The sequence below is a fragment of the Phalangium opilio genome, unplaced genomic scaffold, assembly GCF_054372755.1.
Source record: "Phalangium opilio isolate 3A_F unplaced genomic scaffold, DU_Popi_V2 ptg000056l_1, whole genome shotgun sequence".
Classification (NCBI taxonomy): Eukaryota; Metazoa; Arthropoda; class Arachnida; order Opiliones; family Phalangiidae; genus Phalangium; species Phalangium opilio.
The window spans coordinates 3,819,175-3,827,205 of NW_028324175.1; the positions used below are offsets into that span (position 1 = coordinate 3,819,175).

At 40.8% G+C, this 8,031-nt stretch overlaps 1 non-coding gene across 1 annotated transcript; it reads right to left on the reverse strand.

Annotated features, from left to right (window-relative positions):
• Positions 1 to 1,004: 1,004 nt before the first annotated feature.
• TRNAS-GCU (transfer RNA serine (anticodon GCU)) lies at positions 1,005 to 1,077 on the reverse strand. The gene has a single exon. It is a non-coding gene; the product is annotated as a tRNA-Ser (tRNA).
• Positions 1,078 to 8,031: the final 6,954 nt, after the last annotated feature.

An 8,031-nucleotide genomic window follows, 5' to 3' on the forward strand; every position in this document is an offset into this window, starting at 1 on the left:
AACCTATTGGTTAACAGCCGAACGCGCTAAACATTGCGCCACGGAAGCCCAAAAGTTAAATGCTCGTCAGGTATTGTGTAAAAACCTTGACTTTTTACGTCACATCTGAGACCTCACAACACCGCTCCCGGATGGGCTCGAACCACCAACCTATTGGTTAACAGCCGAACGCGCTAAACATTGCGCCACGGAAGCCCAAATGTTAAATGCTCGTCAGGTATTGTGTAAAAACCTTGACTTTTTACGTCACATCTGAGACCTCACAACACCGCTCCCGGATGGGCTCGAACCACCAACCTATTGGTTAACAGCCGAACGCGCTAACCATTGCGCCACGGAAGCCCAAAAGGTAAATACTCGTCAGGTATTGTGTAAAAACCTTGACTTCTTACGTCACATCTGAGACCTCACAACACCGCTCCCGGATGGGCTCGAACCACCAACCTATTGGGTAACAGCCGAACGCGCTAACCATTGCGCCAAGGAAGCCCAAAAGTTTAATGCTCGTCAGGTATTGTGTAAAAACCTTGACATTTTACGTCACATCTGAGACCTCACAACACCGCTCCCGGATGGGCTCGAACCACCAACCTATTGGTTAACAGCCGAACGCGCTAAACATTGCGCCACGGAAGCCCAAAAGTTAAATGCTCGTCAGGTATTGTGTAAAAACCTTGACTTTTTACGTCACATCTGAGACCTCACAACACCGCTCCCGGATGGGCTCGAACCACCAACCTATTGGTTAACAGCCGAACGCGCTAAACATTGCGCCACGGAAGCCCAAATGTTAAATGCTCGTCAGGTATTGTGTAAAAACCTTGACTTTTTACGTCACATCTGAGACCTCACAACACCGCTCCCGGATGGGCTCGAACCACCAACCTATTGGTTAACAGCCGAACGCGCTAACCATTGCGCCACGGAAGCCCAAAAGTAAAATGCTCGTCAGGTATTGTGTAAAAACCTTGATTTTTTACGTCAAATCTGAGACCTCACAACACCGCTCCCGGATGGGGTCGAACCACCAACCTATTGGTTAGCAGCCGAACGCGCTAACCATTGCGCCACGGAAGCCCAAAAATTAAATGGTCGTCATTTATTGTGCAAAAACTTTGGCTTTCTACGTTACATTTGAGATCACACAACACCGCTCCCGGATGGGCTCGAACCACCAACCTATTGGTTAACAGCCGAACGCGCTAACCATTGAGCCACGGAAGCCCAAAAATTAAATGGTCGTCAGGTATTGTGGAAAAACTTTGGCTTTCTACGTCACATCTGAGACCTCAAAACACCGCTCCCGGATGAGCTCGAACCACCAACCTATTGGTTAACAGCCGAACGCGCTAACCATTGAGCCACGGAAGCTCAGAAATTAAATGATTGTCACGTATTGTGGATAAGTTTTGACTTTTTACGCTACATATGAGACCCCACAACACCTCTCCCGGGTGGGCTCGAACCTTCAACCTTTCGATTAACAGCTGAACGCGCAAATCATTGCGCCACGGAAGCCCAAAAATTAAATGTTCGTCAGGGATTGTGAAAAACTCAGACATTTTACATTACATCTGAGACCTCACAACACCGCATCCCGGATGGGCTCGAACCACAAACCTATTGGTTAACAGCCGAACGCGCTAATCATTGAGCCACGGAAGCCCAGAAATTAAATGGTTGTCACGTATTGTGGAAAAGTTTTGACTTTTTACGCTACATCTGAGACCCCACAACACCTCTCCCGGGTGGGCTCGTACCACCAACCTCTTGATTAACAGCTGAACGCGCTAACCATTGCGCCACGGAAGCCCAAAAATTCAATGTTCGACAGGTATTGTGGAAAAACTCTGACATTTTATGTTACATTTGAGACGTCACAACACCGCTCCCGGGAGAGCTCAAACCACCAGTCTTTTGAATAGCAGCTGAACGCGCTAACCATTGCGCCACGGAAGCCCAAAAATTAAATGGTCGTCAGGTATTGTGGAAAAACTTTGGCTTTCTACGTTACATTTGAGATCACACAACACCGCTCCCGGGTGGGCTCGAACCACCAACCTATTGGTTAACAGCCGAGCGCGCTAACCATTGCGCCACGGAAGCCCAAAAGTTAAATGCTCGTCAGGTATTATGTAAAAACCTTGACTTTTTACGTCCTTGTATGGGGAGCAAAGAGTACTATAACATATGCAAAGGAGATCCCAGTATCTCTTGTAGAACAAGAGTTATGAGCCTCCAAAGTTTAGTGCAAAAATCATAAGTAACATAATATAAATAAGTGAGACGATACCAAAGTTGACGAACATTTTGCTTAATATCTCGGCCCCTGTTTGTCGTAGCTCAATGTTTTCAGTATGGTTAGATGAAGGACAATTTGGACTATAACATATCCTAAGGACATCCCGGTATCTCTAGTAGACACAGAGTTATGGGCCTGCAAACATAGTCTAATGCATTTCCTATGGAGGCGTTTGTTTGTTCACGTATTGCTTAATTACTTGACCCTGTTCTTTCGATTAAAAATAATAACATATCTTTAGTGTAGCGGTTATCGCATCCGCCTCACTCCCGGAAGGCCGCAGGTTCGAAACCGCGAAGTTTTTTTTTTGCTTGGAACATGCAAAGACCTTTATAATTATCCGAACATTTGTGTCAAGATCACATTATTTACATCCCCGTATCTCTGGTAGAACCAGAGTTACGAGCCTGCAAAGTTTATTTTCAAAAATCAAAAGTAACCTTCTAACAATAAGTGAGACAAAAAATAAGTTGACGACGATATTGAGGTAGCCTCAAGTTTAAAGTATCCTTGTATGGGGAGCAAAGAGTACTATAACATATCCAAAGGAGATCCCAGTATCTCTTGTAGAACAAGAGTTATGAGCCTCCAAAGTTTAGTGCAAAAATCATAAGTAACATAATAAAAATAAGTGAGACGATACCAAAGTTGACGAACCTTTTGCTTAATATCTCGGCCCTTGTTTGTCGTAGCTCAATGTTTTTAGTATGGTTAGATGGGGGACAAATTGGACTATAACATACTCAAAGGACATCCCCGTATCTCCAGTAGAAACAGAGTTACGAGCCTGCAAAGTATAGTCTAATGCATTTTCTATGGAGGGGTTTGTTTGTTCACGTTTTGCTTAATTACTTGACCCTGTTCTTTCGATTAAAAATAATAACATATCTTTAGTGTAGCGGTTATCGCATCCGCCTCACTCTCGGAAGGCCACAGATTCGAAACCACGAAGTTTTTTTTTGCTTGGAACATGCAAAGACCTTTATAATTATCCGAACATTTGTGTCAAGGTCACATTATTTACATCCCCGTATCTCTGGTAGAACCAGAGTTACGAGCCTCCAGAATTTAGTCTAATGTATTTCCTATGGAGGGGTTTGTTTGTATACGATTAGCTTAATTACTCGACTACTGTTTGTCGTAGCCCTAATTCTTAGTATGGCTAGATGGGGGACAAATTGGTCTATAACATACTCAAAGGACATCCCCTTATCTCCAGTAGAAACAGAGTTACGAGCCTGCAAAGTTTATTTTCAAAAATCAAAAGTAACCTTCTAACAATAAGTGAGACAAAAAGTAAGTTGACGACGATATTGAGGTAGCCTCAAGTTTAAAGTATCCTTGTATGGGGAGCAAAGAGTACTATAACATATGCAAAGGAGATCCCAGTATCTCTTGTAGAACAAGAGTTATGAGCCTCCAAAGTTTAGTGCAAAAATCATAAGTAACATAATAAAAATAAGTGAGACGATACCAAAGTTGACGAACATTTTGCTTAATATCTCGGCCCCTGTTTGTTGTAGCTCAATGTTTTCAGTATGGTTAGATGAAGGACAATTTGGACTATAACATATCCTAAGGACATCCCGGTATCTCTAGTAGACACAGAGTTATGGGCCTGCAAAGCATAGTCTAATGCATTTCCTATGGAGGCGTTTGTTTGTTCACGTATTGCTTAATTACTTGACCCTGTTCTTTCGATTAAAAATAATAACATATCTTTAGTGTAGCGGTTATCGCATCCGCCTCACTCCCGGAAGGCCACAGGTTCGAAACCGCGAAGTTTTTTTTTTGCTTGGAACATGCAAAGACCTTTATAATTATCCGAACATTTGTGTCAAGATCACATTATTTACATCCCCGTATCTCTAGTAGAACCAGAGTTACGAGCCTGCAAAGTTTATTTTCAAAAATCAAAAGTAACCTTCTAACAATAAGTGAGACAAAAAATAAGTTGACGACGATATTGAGGTAGCCTCAAGTTTAAAGTATCCTTGTATGGGGAGCAAAGAGTACTATAACATATCCAAAGGAGATCCCAGTATCTCTTGTAGAACAAGAGTTATGAGCCTCCAAAGTTTAGTGCAAAAATCATAAGTAACATAATAAAAATAAGTGAGACGATACCAAAGTTGACGAACCTTTTGCTTAATATCTCGGCCCTTGTTTGTCGTAGCTCAATGTTTTTAGTATGGTTAGATGGGGGACAAATTGGACTATAACATACTCAAAGGACATCCCCGTATCTCCAGTAGAAACAGAGTTACGAGCCTGCAAAGTGTAGTCTAATGCATTTTCTATGGAGGGGTTTGTTTGTTCACGTATTGCTTAATTACTTGACCCTGTTCTTTCGATTAAAAATAATAACATATCTTTAGTGTAGCGGTTATCGCATCCGCCTCACTCTCGGAAGGCCACAGATTCGAAACCACGAAGTTTTTTTTTTGCTTGGAACATGCAAAGACCTTTATAATTATCCGAACATTTGTGTCAAGGTCACATTATTTACATCCCCGTATCTCTGGTAGAACCAGAGTTACGAGCCTCCAGAATTTAGTCTAATGTATTTCCTATGGAGGGGTTTGTTTGTATACGATTAGCTTAATTACTCGACTACTGTTTGTCGTAGCCCTAATTCTTAGTATGGCTAGATGGGGGACAAATTGGTCTATAACATACTCAAAGGACTTCCCCTTATCTCCAGTAGAAACAGAGTTACGAGCCTGCAAAGTTTATTTTCAAAAATCAAAAGTAACCTTCTAACAATAAGTGAGACAAAAAGTAAGTTGACGACGATATTGAGGTAGCCTCAAGTTTAAAGTATCCTTGTATGGGGAGCAAAGAGTACTATAACATATGCAAAGGAGATCCCAGTATCTCTTGTAGAACAAGAGTTATGAGCCTCCAAAGTTTAGTGCAAAAATCATAAGTAACATAATAAAAATAAGTGAGACGATACCAAAGTTGACGAACATTTTGCTTAATTTCTCGGCCCCTGTTTGTCGTAGCTCAATGTTTTCAGTATGGTTAGATGAAGGACAATTTGGACTATAACATATCCTAAGGACATCCCGGTATCTCTAGTAGACACAGAGTTATGGGCCTGCAAAGCATAGTCTAATGCATTTCCTATGGAGGCGTTTGTTTGTTCACGTATTGCTTAATTACTTGACCCTGTTCTTTCGATTAAAAATAATAACATATCTTTAGTGTAGCGGTTATCGCATCCGCCTCACTCCCGGAAGGCCACAGGTTCGAAACCGCGAAGTTTTTTTTTTGCTTGGAACATGCAAAGACCTTTATAATTATCCGAACATTTGTGTCAAGATCACATTATTTACATCCCCGTATCTCTGGTAGAACCAGAGTTACGAGCCTGCAAAGTTTATTTTCAAAAATCAAAAGTAACCTTCTAACAATAAGTGAGACAAAAAATAAGTTGACGACGATATTGAGGTAGCCTCAAGTTTAAAGTATCCTTGTATGGGGAGCAAAGAGTACTATAACATATCCAAAGGAGATCCCAGTATCTCTTGTAGAACAAGAGTTATGAGCCTCCAAAGTTTAGTGCAAAAATCATAAGTAACATAATAAAAATAAGTGAGACGATACCAAAGTTGACGAACCTTTTGCTTAATATCTCGGCCCTTGTTTGTCGTAGCTCAATGTTTTTAGTATGGTTAGATGGGGGACAAATTGGACTATAACATACTCAAAGGACATCCCCGTATCTCCAGTAGAAACAGAGTTACGAGCCTGCAAAGTGTAGTCTAATGCATTTTCTATGGAGGGGTTTGTTTGTTCACGTATTGCTTAATTACTTGACCCTGTTCTTTCGATTAAAAATAATAACATATCTTTAGTGTAGCGGTTATCGCATCCGCCTCACTCTCGGAAGGCCACAGATTCGAAACCACGAAGTTTTTTTTTTGCTTGGAACATGCAAAGACCTTTATAATTATCCGAACATTTGTGTCAAGGTCACATTATTTACATCCCCGTATCTCTGGTAGAACCAGAGTTACGAGCCTCCAGAATTTAGTCTAATGTATTTCCTATGGAGGGGTTTGTTTGTATACGATTAGCTTAATTACTCGACTACTGTTTGTCGTAGCCCTAATTCTTAGTATGGCTAGATGGGGGACAAATTGGTCTATAACATACTCAAAGGACATCCCCTTATCTCCAGTAGAAACAGAGTTACGAGCCTGCAAAGTTTATTTTCAAAAATCAAAAGTAACCTTCTAACAATAAGTGAGACAAAAAGTAAGTTGACGACGATATTGAGGTAGCCTCAAGTTTAAAGTATCCTTGTATGGGGAGCAAAGAGTACTATAACATATGCAAAGGAGATCCCAGTATCTCTTGTAGAACAAGAGTTATGAGCCTCCAAAGTTTAGTGCAAAAATCATAAGTAACATAATAAAAATAAGTGAGACGATACCAAAGTTGACGAACATTTTGCTTAATATCTCGGCCCCTGTTTGTTGTAGCTCAATGTTTTCAGTATGGTTAGATGAAGGACAAATTGGACTATAACATATCCTAAGGACATCCCGGTATCTCTAGTAGACACAGAGCTATGGGCCTGCAAAGCATAGTCTAATGCATTTCCTATGGAGGCGTTTGTTTGTTCACGTATTGCTTAATTACTTGACCCTGTTCTTTCGATTAAAAATAATAACATATCTTTAGTGTAGCGGTTATCGCATCCGCCTCACTCCCGGAAGGCCACAGGTTCGAAACCGCGAAGTTTTTTTTTGCTTGGAACATGCAAAGACCTTTATAATTATCCGAACATTTGTGTCAAGGTCACATTATTTACATCCCCGTATCTCTGGTAGAACCAGAGTTACGAGCCTGCAAAGTTTATTTTCAAAAATCAAAAGTAACCTTCTAACAATAAGTGAGACAAAAAATAAGTTGACGACGATATTGAGGTAGCCTCAAGTTTAAAGTATCCTTGTATGGGGAGCAAAGAGTACTATAACTTATCCAAAGGAGATCCCAGTATCTCTTGTAGAACAAGAGTTATGAGCCTCCAAAGTTTAGTGCAAAAATCATAAGTAACATAATAAAAATAAGTGAGACGATACCAAAGTTGACGAACATTTTGCTTAATATCTCGGCCCTTGTTTGTCGTAGCTCAATGTTTTTAGTATGGTTAGATGGGGGACAATATGGACTATAGCATATCCTAAGGACATCCCCGTATCTTTAGTAGACACAGAGTTATGGGCCTGCAAAATATAGTCTAATGCATTTCCTATGGACGGGTTGTTTGTTTACGTTTAGCTTAATTACTCGGCCCCTGTTGTCGTAGCTCAAAATTTTTAGTATGGTTAGATGGGGGACAAATTGGACTATAACATACTCAAAGGACTTCCCCGTATCTCCAGTAGAAACAGAGTTAAGAGCCTCCAAAGTATAGTCTAATGCATTTCCTATGGAGGGGGTTTGTTTCGTTGAGTTTTGCTTAAGTACTCGGCCCCTGTTTGTCGTAGCCCAAAGTTTTTAGTATGGTTAGATGGGGACAATTTGGACTATAACATATCCTAAGGACATCCCCGTATCTCTAGTAGACACAGAGTTATGGGCCTGCAAAGTATAGTCTAATGCATTTCCTATGGAGGGGTTTGTTTGTTTACGATTAGCTTAATTACTCGACTACTGTTTGTCGTAGCTCAATGTTTTTAGTATGGTGGAAAAGTTTTGACTTTTTACGCTAC